The sequence below is a fragment of the Papio anubis genome, chromosome 12, assembly GCF_008728515.1.
Source record: "Papio anubis isolate 15944 chromosome 12, Panubis1.0, whole genome shotgun sequence".
Classification (NCBI taxonomy): Eukaryota; Metazoa; Chordata; class Mammalia; order Primates; family Cercopithecidae; genus Papio; species Papio anubis.
The window spans coordinates 55,107,653-55,126,060 of record NC_044987.1 but is presented as its reverse complement, the minus strand read 5'-3'; the positions used below and the strand labels follow the sequence as shown (position 1 = coordinate 55,126,060).

At 38.9% G+C, this 18,408-nt stretch overlaps 1 protein-coding gene across 4 annotated transcripts in view; it reads right to left on the bottom strand.

The window, feature by feature from the left end:
• The window catches only part of TENM4 (teneurin transmembrane protein 4), a 788,706-nt gene that overhangs the window by 477,390 nt on the left and 292,908 nt on the right, over positions 1-18,408 (bottom strand). For 2 of the 4 annotated variants that reach the window (XM_017949239.3, XM_017949237.3), the window contains exon 4: positions 15,102-15,198. The exons of the other annotated variants lie outside the window; for them this stretch is intronic. The gene's annotated coding sequence lies outside the window, so the exon portion shown is untranslated. The remainder of the gene's footprint in view (positions 1-15,101; positions 15,199-18,408) is intronic. 4 annotated transcript variants of the gene reach the window in all.

The window sequence follows — 18,408 nt, the reverse complement described above, 5'->3', positions numbered from 1 at the left end:
AATAGGAAAATATCACAGTCCTAAACATATATGCACCTAGCACTGGAGCTCTCAAATTTATAAAACAATTACTAATAGACCTAAGAAACGAGAGAGACCAACACAATAATAGTGGGGGACTTCGATACTCCACTGATAGCACTAGACAGGTCATCAAACAGAAAGTCAGCCAAGAAACAATGGATTTAAACTATACCTTGGAACAAACGGACTGAAGAGGTATATACAGAACATTTCATCCAACAACCACAGAATATACATTCTATTCAACAGCGCATGAGACTTTCTCCAAGACAGACCATATGACAGGCCATAAAACAGGCCTCAATAAATTTAAGAAAATTGAAATTATATCAAGCACTCTCTCAGACCACAGTGGAATAAAATTGGAAATCAACTCCAAAAGGAACCTTTAAAACCATGAAAAAACATGGAAATTAAATAACCTGCTCCTGAATAAGCATTGAGTCAAAAATGAAATTAAGATGGAAATTTAAAAATTCTTTGAACTTAACAACAATAATGACACAACCTATCAACACTTCTGGGATACGGCAAGGGTGGTGCTAAGAGGAAAGTTCATAGCCCTAAACACCTACATCAAAAAACACTGAAAGAGCACAAACTGATATTCTAAGGTCATACCTCAAGGAACTAGAGAAACAAAACAATTCAAACCCAAACCTAGCAGAAGTAAGGAAATAACCAAGATCAGAGCAGAACTAAATGAAATTGAAACAACAACAACAAAAAATACAAAAGATAAATGAAACAAATAGCTTATTTTTGAAAAGATAAATAAAATTGAGAGACCACTAACAAGATCAACCAAGAAAAGAAGAGAGAAAATCCAAATAACTTCACTAAGAAACAAAACAGGAGATATTACAATAGACACCACTGAAATACAAAAGATCATACAAGGCTACTGGGAACACCTTTATGCACACAAACTAGAAAACCTAGAAGAGATAAATAAATTCCTGGAAAAGTACAACCCTCCCAGCTTAAATCAGAAAGAACTGACTACCCTGAACAGACCAATAACAAGTAGCGAAATTGAAATGATCATTAAAAAATTACCAACAACAAAAAAATCCAGCACTGGATGGATTGACAGCAGAATTCTACCAGACATTCAAAGAAGAATAGGTACCAAACCTTTTAACAGTATTCCACAAGATCGAGAAAGAAGGAACCCTCCCTAATTCATTCTATGAAGCCAGCATCACCCTAATCCAAAACCAGGAAAGGACATAACCAAAAAGAAAACTATGGACCAATAATCTTGATGAACATAGATGCTAAAATCCTTAAGAAGATACTAGCTAATCAAATCCAACAACATATGAAAAAAAGGTAATTCACCTTGATCAAGTGGGTTTCATACCAGGGATGCAAGTCAATAAATATGCTACACCATGTAAACAAAATTAAAAATCACATGATCATCTCAATAGATGCAGAAAAAGCATCTGACAAAATTCAGCGTCCCTTTATGATTAAAACTCTCAGCAAAATCAGCATACAAGGGAGATACTTCAATGCAATAAAAGCCATCTATGACAAACTCACAGACAACATAATATTGAAGAGGGAAAAGTTGAAAACATTCCTGTTGAAAACTAGAACAAGACAAGGAAGCCCACTCTCATCATTCCTCTTCAACATAGCACTAGAAGTCCTAGCCAGAGCAATCAGACAAGAGAAAGAAATAAAGGGCTTCCAAATCAGTAAAGAGAAAGCCAAACTGTCACAGTTTGCTGATGATATGATTGTTTACCTTGAAAACCCTAAAGACTCCTCCAGAAAGCTCCTAGAACTGATAAAAGAATTCAGCAAAGTTTCCAGATATAAGACTAATGCACACAAATCAGTAGCTCTTCTATACACCAAGAGCGACCAAGTGGAGAATCAAATCAAGAACTCAACTCCTTTTACAATAGCTGCAAAATAAATAAATAAATAAATAAAATACTTAGGAATCTGCCTAACCAGGGAGTCAAAAGATCTCTACAAGGAAAACTACAAAACAATGCTGAAAGAAATCATAGATGACACAAATAAATGGAAACACACCCCATGCTCATGAATGGGGAGAATCAATATTGTGAAAATGACCATACTGCCAAAAAGCAATCTACAAATTCAACCCAATTCCCATCAAAATACAACCATCATTCTTCACAGAATTAGAAAAAACAATTCTAAAATTCATATGGAACAAAAAAAGAGCCCACATAGCCAAAGAGAGACTAAGCAAAAAGAACAAATCTGGAGACATCACACTACCTGATTTCAAACTATACTATAAGGCCACAGTCACCAAAACAGTGTGGTACTGTTATAGAAATAGGCACATAGACCAATGGAACAGAATAGAGAGCCCGGAGATAAACCCAAATACTTACAGCTACTGATCTTCGACAAAGCAAACAAACATAAAGTGGAGAAAGGACACCCTATTCAACACATGGTGCTGGGATAATTGGCTAACCACATGTAGGAGAATGAAACTGGGTCCTCATCTCTCACCTTATATAAAAATCAACTCAAGATGGATTAAGGACTTAAATCTAAGACCTAAAACTATAAAAATTCTACAAGACAACATTGGAAAAACCCTTCTAGAAATCAGCTTAGGCAAGGATTTCATGACCAAGAACCCAAAAGCAAATGCAGTAAAAACAAAGATAAATAGCTGGGACCTAATTAAACTAAAGAGCTTTTGCATGGCAAAAGGAACAGTCAGCAGAGTAAACAGACAACTCACAGAGTGGGAGAAAATCTTCACAATCTGTACACCTGACAAAGGACTAATATCCAGAATCTACAAGGAACTTAAATCAGTAAGAAAAAAACAAACAATCCTATCAAAAAGTGGGCTAAGGACACAAATAGACCATTCTCAAAAGAAGATATACAAATGGCCCACAAACATATGAAAAAATGCTCAACATCACTAACGATCAGGGAAACGCAAATCAAAACCACAATGTGACACCACCTCACTCCTGCAAGAATGGCCATAATCAAAAAATAAAAAAACAGTAGATATTGGCATGGATGTGGAGATCAGGGAACACTTCTACACTGCTGGTGGGAATGTAAACTAGTACAGCCACTATGGAAAACAGTGTGGAGATTCCTTAAAGAACTAAAAGTAGAACTACCATTTGACCCACTAATCCCACTAGTGGGTATCTACCCAGAGGAAAAAAAGTCATTATACAAAAAAGATACTTGCACATGCAAGTTTATAGCAGCACAATTCACAATTGCAAAATTGTAGAACCAACCCAAATGCCCATCAATCTACCAGTGGATAAAGTAACTGTGATATATATATCATCCATATATATGATATATATGATATATTGATAGAATGGATGATATATATATATGATGGAATATAACTCAGCAATAAAAAAAATGAATTAACAGCATTTGCAGCAATCTGGATGAGATTGGAGACTACTATTCTAAGTGAAGTAACTCAGGAATGGAAAACCAAACATTGTATGTTCTCACCGATATGTGGGAGTTAAGCTATGAGGATGCAAAGGCATAAGAATGATACAATGGATTTTGGGAACTTAGGGGGAAGAGTGGGTTGGGTTATAGAGACTACAAATATGGTGCAGTGTATACTGCTCGGGTGATGAGTGCACCAAAATCTCACAAATCACCACTAAAGAACTTACTCATGTAACCAAATACTAGCTGTACCCCAGTAACTTATAGAAATATGATAATACTAAAAAGAAATTTGGGGAAGAGGTATGTGATGGACCTCTTTGAGTGATCAAAAGCTGTGAAGATATTTGCATCCCATGTGAGTGCTCACCAATGGGTGACCTCAGCAGAGGAGGATTTTAATAATCAAGTGGATAGGATGATCCATTCTATGAACACCACTCAGCCTCTTTCCCCAGCCACCCCTGTCATCGCCCAATGGGCCCATGAACAATGTGGCTATGGTGGCAGGGATGGAGGTTATGCATGAGCTCAGCAACATGGACTACATTCATCAAGACTGACCTGGTTATGGCCACTGCTGAGTGCCCAATTTGCCAGCAGCAGAGACCAACACTAAGCCCTCGATATGGCACCATTCCTCAGGATTATCAGCCAGCCACCTGGTGGCAGGTTGATTATATTGGACCTCTTCCATCATGGAAAAGGCAGAGGTTTGTCCTCACCGGAATAGACACTTGCTCCAGATATGGGTTTGCCTATCCTGAATGCAATGCTTCTGCCAAGACTACCATCCATGGACTTACAGAATGCCTTATTCACCGTCATGGTATTCCACACAGCATTGCCTCTGACCAAGGCACTCACTTTATGGCTAAGGAAGTGCGGCAGTGGGCTCATGCTCATGGAATTCACTGGTCTTACCATGTTCCCTATCATCCTAAAGCAGCTGGATTGATAGAATGGTGGAATGGCCTTTTGAAGTCACAATTACAATGCCAACTAGGTGACAATACTTTGCAGGGCTGGGACAAAGTTCTGCAGAAGGCCGTGTATGCTGTGAATCAGCATCCAATATATGGCACTGTTTCTCCCATAGCCAGGATTCATGGGTCCAGGAATCAAGGAGCGGAAGTGGCACCACTCACCATTACCCCTGGTGATCCACTGGCAAAAATTTTGTTTCCTGTTCCTGTGACATTATGTTCTGCCGGTCTAGAGGTTTTAGCTCCAGAGGGAAGAACACTGCTATCAAAAGACACAACAATTCTATTAAACTGGAAGTTAAGACTGCCACCTAGACACTTTGAGCTCCTTCCACCTTTAAGTCAACAGGCTAAGAAGGGAGTTATAGTGTTGTCTGGGGTGACTGACTTGGATTATCAAGATGAAATCAGTCTACTACTCCACAACCGAGGTAAGGAAGAGTATGCATGGAATACAGGAGATTCATTAGGGCATCTCTTAGTATTACTCTGCCCTGTGATTAAGGTCAATGGAAAACTACAACAGACCAATCCAGGCAGGACTACAAATGACCCAGACCCTTCAGGAATGAAGGTTTGGATCACTCCACCAGGGAAAAAAACCACAAGGTGTTTGCTGAAGGCAGGCGGAATACAGAATGGGTAGTAGAAGAAGGCAGTCAGTAATGCCAGTTACAAACACGTGACCAGCTACAGAAACCAGGACTGTAATTGTCATGAGTATTTCATCCTCCTTTTGTTAAAAACATGTCTATGCATATATACACTAGTACTAAGAAATACTTCCATTTTATTTCCTTTCTCCTTTATCATGTGACATAAGATTTATTGACTTCACATCAACATTTAAGTGTTGTTAACTTAGTATTTTGGTTGGGGAATGGTGCGTTTCCAGTTGTACGAAGGATAGTTGTATTATGCTAGGCATAATTATGACCTTATTATTGTCTTTATTTGAAGATTATGTATGATCTCAGGAGATGTGCATAGGTTCAAGCTGACAAGGAGTGGACTTGTGATGGTTAATACTGAGTGTCAACTTGATTGGATTGAAGGATACAAAGTACTGATCCTGTGTGTGTGTGTGTGAGGGTGTTGCCAAAGGAGATTAACATTTGAGTCAGTGGGCTGGGAAAGGCAGACCCACACTTAATCTGGGTGGACACAATCTAATCAGCTGCCAGCATGGCTAGAATATAAGCAGGCAGAAAAATGTAAAAAGAGACACTGGCCTAGCCTCCCAGCCTACATCTTTCTCCCTTGCTGGATGCTTCCTGCCCTCAAATATCGGACTTCAAATTCTTCAGTTTTGGAACTTGGACTGGCTCGTTTTGCTCCTCAGCCTGCAGATGGCCTATTGTGGGACCTTGTGACGGTGTGAGTTAATACTTAATAAACTCCTCTTTGTGTGTGTGTGTGTGTGTGTGTGTGTGTATGTATATATATATATGACTCAGACCCTTCAGGAATGAAGGTTTGGATCACTCCATCCGGGGAAAAAAACCACAAGGTGCTTGCTGAAGGCAAAGGGAATACAGAATGGGTAGTAGAAGAAGGCAGTCATTAATGCCAGTTACAACCACATGACCAGATGCAGAAACGAGGACTGTAATTGTCATGAGTATTTCCTCCTTCTTTTGTTAAAAACATGTCTATGCATATATACACTAGTACTAAGAAAATACTTCCATTTTATGTACACAAACACACACACATATATAATACATATATATATATATATTTTTTTCCATTAGTTCTGTCCCTCTAGAGAATGCTGACTAATACAGATGGCATAAGTGAGTGCTATAAAACAAAATTCGAAGATGGAACCAACATTCCTTATGTCTACCTACATCTTTTATTCTGTCTCCTAGGTGACAAGCATTTCTTGCCTAGATGACTCTCAGGCATGGTCTCTTATTCACTCTGGACACTCCTTGTCAGGGCACAGAGCCCTTCACATCTGCCCCTGCCCACATCTTCTGGATCCTCTCCCACCTCTCCCTACATGCCTCCTTAACTTCAACTCCCCAGAACTACAGGCAGTTCCGGAGTGCAACATGGCTTCCTTTAGACCAGATTCCCGCCTGCTGACCAGGACTCAGCAACCTCTGCTGTGTGGTTTCCCTTTCTTTAATCCCTTGCTCAAACCTCTTGAGATTTGAAGCCTTCTTTGAAGACATACCATCCCCTTCCCTGCAGGCTCCCTACCCTCAAGGTTGGGCTAGATGCCCTTATTTGATGGTCTGGGCTGGTCCGTCCTAAGCCTCTATTTACCTGAGTGGGTGGTGATGTGTCCTGAGTTAAGATATCCTATGTATTTTGTGCTGTGGGTCGCAGTCAAAATAGTCAGCAAGCCACTGATCTTATTTACCCTCCTACTTAAGATGCTTCCAAATCTTGTGTGAGGTTCAGACTGAGCCTTTAAAATCCCCACATTTCCTTCTTCTGGGCTGCTCTACTTGGCAGAAACAGGGCTGCATCTTGTTCTTCTTGTACTCTCGAATCCTGGTAGCACTCTCTGACCCCCACAGAAGTCTGCTTAATGGACTCACATTTTTGTAATAAAATAAAAGTGCCAAGCCAGAATTGAAGCCTTCGTTGTCAGATCTTATTCTCTAAATGTATTTTCTTCACAGTTTTCTAACTTCTAAAGCCATCAAACAGCTTTGGCATGACAGTCGTCTTCCACAAATGAAAACAGGATTTAGTGCAGTGGTGTTTCCGCTGCTCTGAGGGAAGCTGGTTTAGACAGAAGAGGCAGGAAGGAAGAGGGAGGGGATCCGCAGAGCTGGAGCCAGGCCCCTGCAGAGGTGTCTGGGTCTCTGACTCTACTGTCTGTGGGTGGAAAAACATTTTCCCCTTGGACCAAAAGTACCAGGCTGCCTCCCTGAGATTAAGGTGTCAGAGAGAGCCTATTAATGTAAATATACCATTCGAGGCAGTGAAAACAGGCTCAACATAGAATCAGCAGCAGCAGGGGACCTAGAGACTTCTTCCTAGCTCTGTCTTCCTAGCTCTGTCTTCCTCCTACCTCTGCTTCTAATTCCCTTCTTCTCTGGGCCTCAGATTCCTCACCTGAAAATGGAAGGGTTAGATTAAATCAGTGGCTCTTATTTTCTGACTGTGACTCAGCATTAAGAAATACATTTGATGACTAAGAAACAGAGAAGACCCAAATAAAATCAGAGATGAAAAAGGAGACATCAAAATTGACACTGCATAAATTCAAAGGATCATTAGAGACCACTATGAGCAACTATATGCCAGTAAATTGGAAAACCTAGAAGAAATGGATAAATTCCTAGACATATACATCCTACTAAGATTAAACCATGAAGAAATCCAACACCTGAGCAGACTTATAACAAGTAATGAGATTGAAGCCGTAATAAAAAGTCTCTCAGCAAAGAAAAGCCTGGGACTTGATGGCTTCACTGCTGAATTTCACCAAATATTTAAAAAAGAACTAATACCAATCCTACTCAAACTATCATGAAAAGCAGAGGAGGAAGAAATACTTCCAAACTCATTCTACAAGGCCAATATTACCCTGATACCCAAGCCAGACAAAGATGCATCAAACAAACAAACAAATAAAACAAACAAAACCACGCCAATATCCTTAATGAACATCAATGAAACAATACTCAATAAAACACTAGAAAACTGAATTCAACAACTCATTAAAAAGATCACTCATCATAACCAAGTGGAATTTATTCCCAGATGCAAGGATGGTTCAACATACAAAAATCAAACAATGTGATATATCATATTAACAGAATGAAGAATGAAAACCATATAATCATTTCAATTGATGCTGAAAAAGCATTTGACAATATTATTTTATGATAAAAACTCTAAAAAACTTGGTATAGAAAGAACATACTTCAACACAATAAAAGCCATATATAACAGATCCACAGCTGGAATTATACTGAATGGGGAAAAACTGAAAGCCTTTCCTCTAAGATCTGGAACGTGACAATGATGCCCACTCTTGCCACTGTTATTTAACATGGTACTGGAGCTAGAGCAATAAGAAAAGAGAAAGAAATAAAGGGCATCCAAATTGGAAAGGAAGAAGTCAAATTATCCTTGTTTGCAGATGATGTGACCTTACATTTGGAAAAAGCTAAAGATTCCAACAAAAAATTTTTAGAACTGATAAACAAATTCAGTAAAGTTGCAGGGTACAAAATCAATGTATAGATATCAGTAGGATTTCTATACGCCAATAGCAAACAATCAGAAAAGAAATCAAGAAAGTAATCCCACTTATAACAGCTATAAGTAAAGTTAAATACCTAGGAATAAAATTTACCAAAGAAATAAAAGATCTCTACAATGAAAACTATAAAACATTGACACAAGAAATTGAAGAGGACACCAAAAAATGGAAAGATATTTCATGTTCATGGATTGGAAGAATCATTATTGTTAAAATACCCATGCTATCAAAAGAAATCCACAGATTCAATGCAATTCCTATTAAAATACCAATGACATTCTTCACAGCAATAGAAAAAAAAAATCCTAAATTTTAGATGCAGCCACAAAAGACCCAGAATAGGCAAAGCTATCCAAAGCAAAAAGAACACATCTAGAGATATCACATTACCTGACTTCAAATTATACTACAGAGCTATAGTAACCAAAACAGCATGGTACTGGTATAAAAACAGACACATAGACCAATGGAACAGAATAGGGAACTCAGAAACAAATCTGCACACCTACAGTGAACTCATTTACAACAAAGGTACCAAGAACACACATTGGGGAAAGGACATTCTCTTCAATAAATGGTGCTGGGACATGAAAAAATGCTCATCATCACTGGCCATCAGAGAAATGCAAATCAAAACCATAATGAGATACCATCTTACACCAGTTAGAATGTCGATCATTAAAAAGTCAGGAAACAACAGGTGCTGGAGAGGATGTGGAGAAACAGGAACACTTTTACACTGTTGGTGGGACTGTAAACTAGTTCAACCATTGTGGAAGACAGTATGGCGATTCCTCAAGGATCTAGAACTAGAAATACCATTTGAACCAGCCATCCCATTACTGGGTATATCTCCAGAAGATTATAAATCATGCTACTATAAAGACACATGCACACGTATGTTTATTGAGGCATTATTCACAATAGCAAAGACTTGGAACCAACCCAAATGTCCATCAATGATAGACTGGATTAAGAAAATGTGGCACATATACACCATGGTATACTATGCTGCCATAAAAAGGATGAGTTCATGTCCTTTGTAGGGACATGGATGAAGCTGGAAACAATCATTCTGAGAAAACTATCGCAAGGACAGAAAACCAAACACTGCATGTTCTCACTCATAGGTGGAAATTGAACAATGAGAACACCTGGACACAGGGTGGGGAACATCGCACACTGGGGCCTGTCATGGGGTGGGGAGAGAGGAGAGGGATAGCATCAGGAGAAACACCTAATGTAAATGACGAGTTAATGGGTGCAGCACACCAACATGGCACATGTATACATATATAACAAACCTGCACGTTGTGCACATGTACCCTAGAACTTAAAGTATAATAAAAATAAACAAGTACAATTAAAAATAAGTAAATAAATAAATGGTGCTGGGAAAACAAGATATCCATATACAGAAGAACGAAACTAGATCCCTACCTCTCACCATATACAAATATCAATCAAAATGGATTACTGACTTAAATCTAAGACCTGAAACTATGAAACTACTAAAAGAAAACATTAGAGAAACTCTCCAGGACATTGAACTAGGCAAAGATTTTCCAAGTAAAACTCACAAGCACAGACAACCAAAGGAAAAATGGATAAATTGGATTACATCAAGTTGAAAAGCCTCTGCACAGCAAAGAAAAACACTATCAACAAAGTGAAGAGACAACCCACAGAATGGGAGAAAATGTTTGCCAAGTATCCATCTGACAAGGCATTAATAATCAGAATATATAAGGACCTAAACAACTCAGCAGGAAAACAAATCTAGTAATTTGATTAAAAAGTGAGCAAAAGATCTGAATAGAAGAATGTCAAAAGAAGACATACAGATGGCAAACAGGTAGATGAAAAAGTGCTCAACGTCACTGATTATCAGAGAAAAGCAAATGAAAACTACATGAGACATCATTTCATCCCAGCTAAAATGGCTTTTATCCAAAAAGTAGGCAATAATGAATGCTGGTGAGGATGTGGAGAAAAGGGAACACTCATATACTGTTAGTGGGAATGAAAATTAGTACAACCGCTAAGGAGAACAGTTTGGAGGTTCCTCAAAAAACTAAAAATAAAACTACCATATGATCCGGCAATTCTATTACTAGGTATATACCCCAAAGAAAGAAAATCATTATATTGAAGAGATATCCGCACTTCCATGTTTACTGTGGCACTATTTACAATAGTCAAGATTTGGAGGCAGTCTAAGTGTCCATCAACAGATGAATGGATAAAGAAAATATGGAACATATTCACAATGGAATACTATTCAGCCATAAAAAAAAATGAGATCCTGTCATTTGCAACAACATGGATAGAACTGGGGGATATTATGTTAAGTGAAATAAGCCAGGCACAGAAAGACAAACTTTGCATGTTCTCACTCATTTGTGGGAACTAAAAATTAAAACAATTGAACTCATGGAGATAAAGAATGTAAGGATGGTTACCAGAGGCTGGGAGGGGTAGCGAGCATGGGGAAGTGGGGATGGTAAGTGGGTACAAAAAATATAGTTAGAAAGAATGAATAAGATTTAGTATTTGATAGCACAACAAGTTGATTACAGTCAATAATAATTTATTGTACATTTAAAAATAACTAAAACTGTATAATTTCAATATTTATAACACAAATAAATGATAAATGCTTGAGGTGACAGATACCCCATTTATCCTGATATGATTAGCATGCATTGTATGCCTGTATCAAAATATCTCATGTACCCTATAAATATATATACCTACTATGAACCCATAAAAACTAAAAATTAAAAAAAATTAAAAAAGAAATACACTCCACACCTCAACTTTGTCTATACACACATATTTAGAGGGACATGTAACTGAAGTTTCGCTTAATGATGTTTACCTTTATGACCTGCTATATTTTCTTCTGTTACACTCATTTTATACACTTTTACTGAAGTGTGATTTAAGTACAGTAGAGGGTACATATCATAAATGAATAGCTTGATGCATTTCTACAAATTGACAATTCCCATTTAACCTGCCCTCCTACCTCTGAATCAAAAGGCAGAATGTGACTAGAGAGCCCCTTTGCACTCCTTCCCATTTACCAACTCCTCCTCGGGGGCAACCACCATCCAGACTTCTGATAACACAGAGTAGTTTTATCTGGTTTTGTACTTTTAAAAAGTGCAGTCATAAAGTTTCTTTGTGCCTGCTTCTTTCTTTCAACTTCATGCTTCTGAGGTTCATCAATATTGCTGTGTGCAATATTCCACTATGTGAATATGCTACACTTTATCCATTCCAGGGTGGATGGCAATGTGTTTTGGTGGATATCTATGGGCATATCTCAGGGGTGTATACCACGGAGTGAAAGTGCTGGTATGTATATGTTCAACTTTAGCTGACATTGTCAAACACTTTTCCAATGTCATCAAACCAATTACATTTCAGCTAACAGTGTGTGAGTTTCAGTTGTTTCACATCCCTGCCAACATTAGATAGAGTCTATATTTTTCATTTCAGCCATTCTGATGAATACATAGTAGTATTTCATTATGGTTTTAATTTGTCATTCCCTGAAGAATAATAATGTTATGTGCTTTTTTGGCTATTTGAACATCTTTTATGAAGTATCTGATTCTTTTGCCCATTTTTCTTAGGTTGTCTGTCTTTTCTTACTGATTTATAGGAGTTTCTTCTTTTTTTCTACCATATATATTTGGACATGAGACCTCTGTTGAGTATATACAGTGCAAATATACAATATCTTTACACACTCTACGGGTTACTAGGTTACTCTGTTTTTACTTTAATAAATGCTGATCTCGAGCCACCACATTAATTTCGTGACCTGTTACTGAACTACAACCCACAATTTGAAACGCCCTGTGATACACAATTATGCAGTCTTTCCTGGGTCTGAATAGCTCAGAAAGGGGCATTTCTAGCCTGTGGCATCCACACCAACATTGGCCTGGATCAACACCTCTGAATCTACTGTGAGCCACTGTTTGGAAAACAAAGGCCAGGATATTAGCTATATTTAATTTCCAAATTTAAAGAAAAACTTTGTTCTATACCTTGAGTGACAATAGTTTCCAATTCTTCTTCTGAATTTAATAATTGCCAGCCCCATGGCCCAGACTGAGGGAAGAGACTCAGAAGGATGGCCAAGGTGTGGGAACACCCCTGAAATTAGCCCTTTCAACAGGACTAAAGGGTGCGTTTTCCTACACAATCTCTCTAGCCACCGAGGTACCTGGGTCTTCAGGGGCATGGTCTTATGGAACCAAATATAACTCCAGAGGTTCCTTTTATCTAACAGGTTAAGACAACATTCCCTAAACTCTGAGAAAAAAAAGAAGCCATTAACCAAGGGAGAGAGACTCTCTCATATCCTAAGCACTTTCTTGGTGTGAGAGGTACATTCTCTGCTGCATCCTCCCAGCTCCTCAGAGCAGCCTTATCCACAGACTTTCAGCTCCAGGAAGGCGAAAACTGTACCACTTTTACAAATAATGTGACCAAGGCCACATAGCTAGTAAGTTATAGAGCTAGGCTGACTGACAACATAGACTCTGTTTTCATTCCTCTATTACACTCCTTAGAGGCAGCCAGTCACTGGATAAAGAGTGGTGACTACCTCCAAAGGGTCAAAGATTCACACACATATGCACAAAAACACACGTGTGCATGTACACACATGCGTGACATGTGGGTATACAGATATGTACATGTATGCATACATATATGCTATTTCACTCAGAAATCAGTGGGGCTGGACTCTACAGTTTCACTTCACAGTCAGCTCATCTGAGTTCCCCTCTTTCTCCTGATTTGCAAAGTATTGACACAGTCCATAATACATGAATCACACAAAGGCACATGTATGTATAGGAAACTTTACAGTTTACAAATCTCTTTCACACTCAATCTCTCACCCAACACTCACCACCAGCCTTCTGAACATATATAAATATTTGATGATTTGCAGGCCTCCCAGTCTGTGTGTTTAAGGACCTTCATTATGGGGGTGCTCTAATCCTTACCATGTAGGACCAGGGCTATGGCATCAGTGAGAGATTGGCAGGATTTGTGCAGCTTCTTGGACCCACTCTAAAATTTCCCTTTTAACTGTATATTTCCATAGCAACCCATCATCCTTGTCTGACTCTGAGAAGTAGAGTTTTAACCTCATGAATTTTCTGGGGTTGGGCTTATATTTGCATGAGAGTTTATGAGATGTGGACACTAGTCTATCCCTAATGAGTATGCCCAATTCTTTTCTTTTCTTATGAGAGTCTCTAGCACCTCCTATCTTCTCCTCTGGCTAAAGGTAAGTAGTTCCACCATTACTTATAATCATACTAGCAACTGTCATGTTTTGAACACTTTCTATGTACCAGGTACTAGGTGCTTTATGTACATTATCTCAGTACATCCTCATGCAATCCTTTACAACATTTATTGACATCCTCATTTAACAAATGAGGAAACAGATGATCGGATATGAGAAATGGCAGTCTATGGCCACACAGTCAGCAAGTGATAGGGTTTGGATTGGACCCTGATTCCATGGATTCCCAAGTCCTGGCCCATTCCAGTGCCTGAGACAGTAAGAAGCAGCAACTTCTTTACTCTGAGTCAGCAAAACGATCCAAATGGAGGTCAGAGGCATGGTACTGAGTATCTCCTCCTACCTTCCTTGTTTTCACCAAGCTCAGAATGATGAAGTGACTTTCCTGAACACACAATAAGAGTAGAACTGGGGCTAAACCCAGGCCTGCTCTTTGGGTTTACCCTGCTTTGATTCTCACCCATCTACTGGGCAAAGATCATTGGAGGTGCTCTGTCTGTATTCCAAGTGACCAGGGTGGGAGCTGCTCTTGAAACCAACTTATGAGAAATTATTGGAGGAACAAAGAACAAGAAAAGATCTTCAGGAGGTTCATGCTATTTACATTCACCTATTTTAGGATGTCTAGTAGAGAAGAAAGAGACCTGGCAAGATGTGGAGTAGATTTCAAGTTCAGATTATGGGAGAGCTCTACAAAAATCCTAAGTGTGGGGAGATACCAACCTCCATACCAGTCCCTGAAAGTTTCCAAGAACAGGCCAGAGGTCTATAGAGATGCTGCTATGGGTTTCCCGGCATCCAGGAGGGAATGGTCCATGCCTCTAAAACCCTTTTATCTCTAAGATTCCATAAGCCTTTGAAACATACAAAAATCTTGCAGCGAAGGCAAGCAGTAATCCTGCACTCTTTGCTCATTGTTCTTAAGGAAAAAAAATATTTATTGTAAAATAAATGAAGATAAAGTCTACCTATTAACGCATATTTAAGAGGTAGAGAAAAAAAGAACCCATAACATTAACTTAAATCAGGAATACTCTCTGAAGTGTAAAAAAAATCAACTCACTTTTCTTTAAATCTTCTTAAAAGGGTCTAAGAATAGTCCTTCAAATAATCCTTGAAGTATGCAATTTTAATTTGGACACATGGTAATTTCAGTCTACCTGTTGAAAGAGACAAGAGAGAAATCAGTCATTTTTGACGAGGATGCTGTTCTGACAAGCAGCAGAGAAGCTTCTGGCAGCTTGGGAGGTGGGGGTGAGACATGGGCGTGGGCATTAGTAGCAGTATGAGCTTTGGTCCTAGACCACTCAGAGGAAAGATGCAACTAAAGTAGCTACTAGCACAGTGCCTGGCACATGGCAAATGCTCATTAAGTAGTTGATGGACAAGTAAAAGGATGGCTGAGAAAATAAGTGGGATTTATCATCAACCTTTCATGCAGGGAGTTACTCTGTAGCCTCATCTCTTCAACTCTTAGGGAGAGAGAATTTCCAGGTACTGGGCATATAATGGAAAGCAGCACAGAGAAAGGTACCAATGGAGTAAAGAGAGTGAGAGATTTGAGCCAGCCACAGCTATGCCCAAATCCTGGCCCCACCACTTCTGACTGCACAACTCTGGGCTGGTTTATTTATTTATATTTGCTGTTGTTCCTAAATTGGATACTTAGCCGATTCATTAATTTTCAGCTCTTCTTCTTTTTTAATATAGGCATTTAAGGCGATAAATTTCTCTCTAAGTGCTGTCTTGGCTATATTCCACAACTTTTGATATTTAATATTTCTTTGGTAATTCATTTATAATCATTTTATAATTTTTTATAATTTCTTTTTGATCTGTGAGTTAGTTGGAAGTATTTTTATAAATATATCTCAATATAGGTTTTTAAAAAAACACCTCATCTTTCTGTTATTGATTTCTAACTTAATTGCACTGTGGTAGACCACTGTGTGGTCTGTAGGATACTTACTCCTTGAAATTTATTGGGATGTATTTTATGGCCTAGGATACAGTCCATTTTCATGAGTGTTTTATATGTGCTTAGAAAGAGTGTGCATTCTCTGGCTGTCGGGTTGATCTTGGGTTGGCTTTCTTTAAATGTTTCTGCATCTCCATTTGCTCACCTGTAATCAGGTATGTGAGCAATACACATTAGTTCCCTCACACTGAGTATAAAATTATATTGTATAATTTTACACAGTATACAGTATACAGTGAGTATAAAATTATACTCACTGACAAAGACAGAGAGTGCACAAGGAAAGATCAAGGTGTGCTCTTTTTTCCTTGTAACAGTATCAATAACAATGTCCTACACTTATAAAGTACTTAAAAGTTTCTAAACAATGACCACGCCTGTCATTTGGTCTTAAACCTGTATGTCACCTAGGCAGGTAGGGGTGGGAACCCACAAAGAAAAAGGACACACACCAGTTGGTGCAGTGATTTATTCAGTCCTCATGCCAGAACCCCAGGATCCCTCTGACTCACCTCTGCCCCTCACTCCTCACCCCTGCTCAGTTCAGTCTTCTTACTATCTTTCAAATCCATCCTCGTTATTACCCACAATGCCTTACCTGCTTGGTTCCAACAGATCATTAAATTCCTACTGTTTTAAAAATATAACATAGGAAGTAAATCCTGACAAAATCCTCCTGGCAGATGTGACTCTCAAATAAGGCTGGTGTTAGGTCTTGGGTGCCAGAACATCAGTCTTGTTGCAGGGCAGAGTGATGTTTATGTCTATTAAAGCAGGCATGAGTTTAGAAAGGTCGAGAAACACTGTTGAGTTCAAATATTCTTCATCTAGCAAACGGCCCTTCCCATGACCTTGTCCCCTGTCCTACCCCCAAGTTCTTTTTCTCCTTTTCAGAGAGATTTTCTGAAAGAGTCGTCTAGACCACCACTTCCTCCACTCCCACGCTCTTCACAAATCATTGCCTGTGGCTTTCAGCCCCTTTCTTTAAGATCATAGGGATGTTGTCACTGCATATTCCAGACACTTCTTCTCAATCTGCAGTGGCCTCTCTGGGTCATTTGCTAGCAGGGACCCCTCCTCCCCTCTGGAAACTCCTGCCTCCACATCAGCAACACCAGTTTCTCCTGGTTCTTCTCCTTTCCCCCCAAGGACTTTCTCTGCCTCCTTCACAAATTCTGCCATTTGAATGGGCATTTTCAAAATTTAATTAGAAGTGTTTTTATAAAATAATAACCATAAACTACCCTTTATTAAGGACATGCCAATCACTGTGCTAAACATTATTTTATTCTACTTAATCTTCACAATAACCACATGAAGTACATATTATTAATATTCGTATTTTACAGATGAGAAAATAGAAGCTTGTAAAAGTTACATAATTTGCCCAGGATCACTCAGCTACTATGTGGCACAACAGGGATTCAAACCGCAATCCATCCAATCATAGCGTGTGCTCTCAGCCACTACATTAACTCGTTCTGTCTTCCTATACCATGGCTTCTGTGACTCACCCTTCTTCCATGATGTCATGGATTTCATGCTCCCATTTTGCTTCCCTCTGAAGGGAAGGACTTTATCCATACTGTGTGCTGAGAAAATTCTGTTTATTGTTCAAAGCTCAGCTCTTCCCACAAAGCTATTAGCAAGCCAAACCAGTTTCATTGCTTCCATCTCTTTGCTGTGGCAGCTTACAATGATATGAAACCATCCGTTCATCCATCTGACTATGCATCCATTTCTCCACCCAAGAATTACACAAATATGGTAGAAGATTGCTTATCTAGAAGTCTAAACACAAGAAGCATCCAGACAAAGGAATTGTTCCAAAGGATTTTTTATGTTCACTCTTTGAAAAAATATATCATATTGTGGTCAAAATTGAAGAAAACTTGCTAGAAGTTGTGGTGTCTGGGGAAGGGATGTGCTCTGCATGGCATGTGTTAATTACTGGTCAAGGACAGTCATTCATGGGACCTGACCAGGGAGCTTTCCGAGGTCACTGAACTAGATCTGTGCAATTTCCCTTACCCAATCCACACATTTTAAAGTCACATTTACATATCATGTCTGGCTCAAATACCTCATTATTCCTGAAATCTTCCCTGATTCTCCTCCCCAACAGGCACAGATGAACCTCGACACCCACCCGTACCCCTCACAATGCATCTCTCTGTGTTCTCTCTGCCAGCACTTGGTATTTAATCATTTGTAGGTAATAGTGCATTTCAAAAAGCACTTCAGCATTTTCAGTGCATGCTTTATCTCCACCTCTTATCTCCTTGGAGGTAGGAGATGCATCTAATTTACCCCAGATATTTTCAGAACCAATCCCAGTGGCTGGCACACAGATGTCAATGAATGACTGATTGATTAAAATTAGGTGACATTG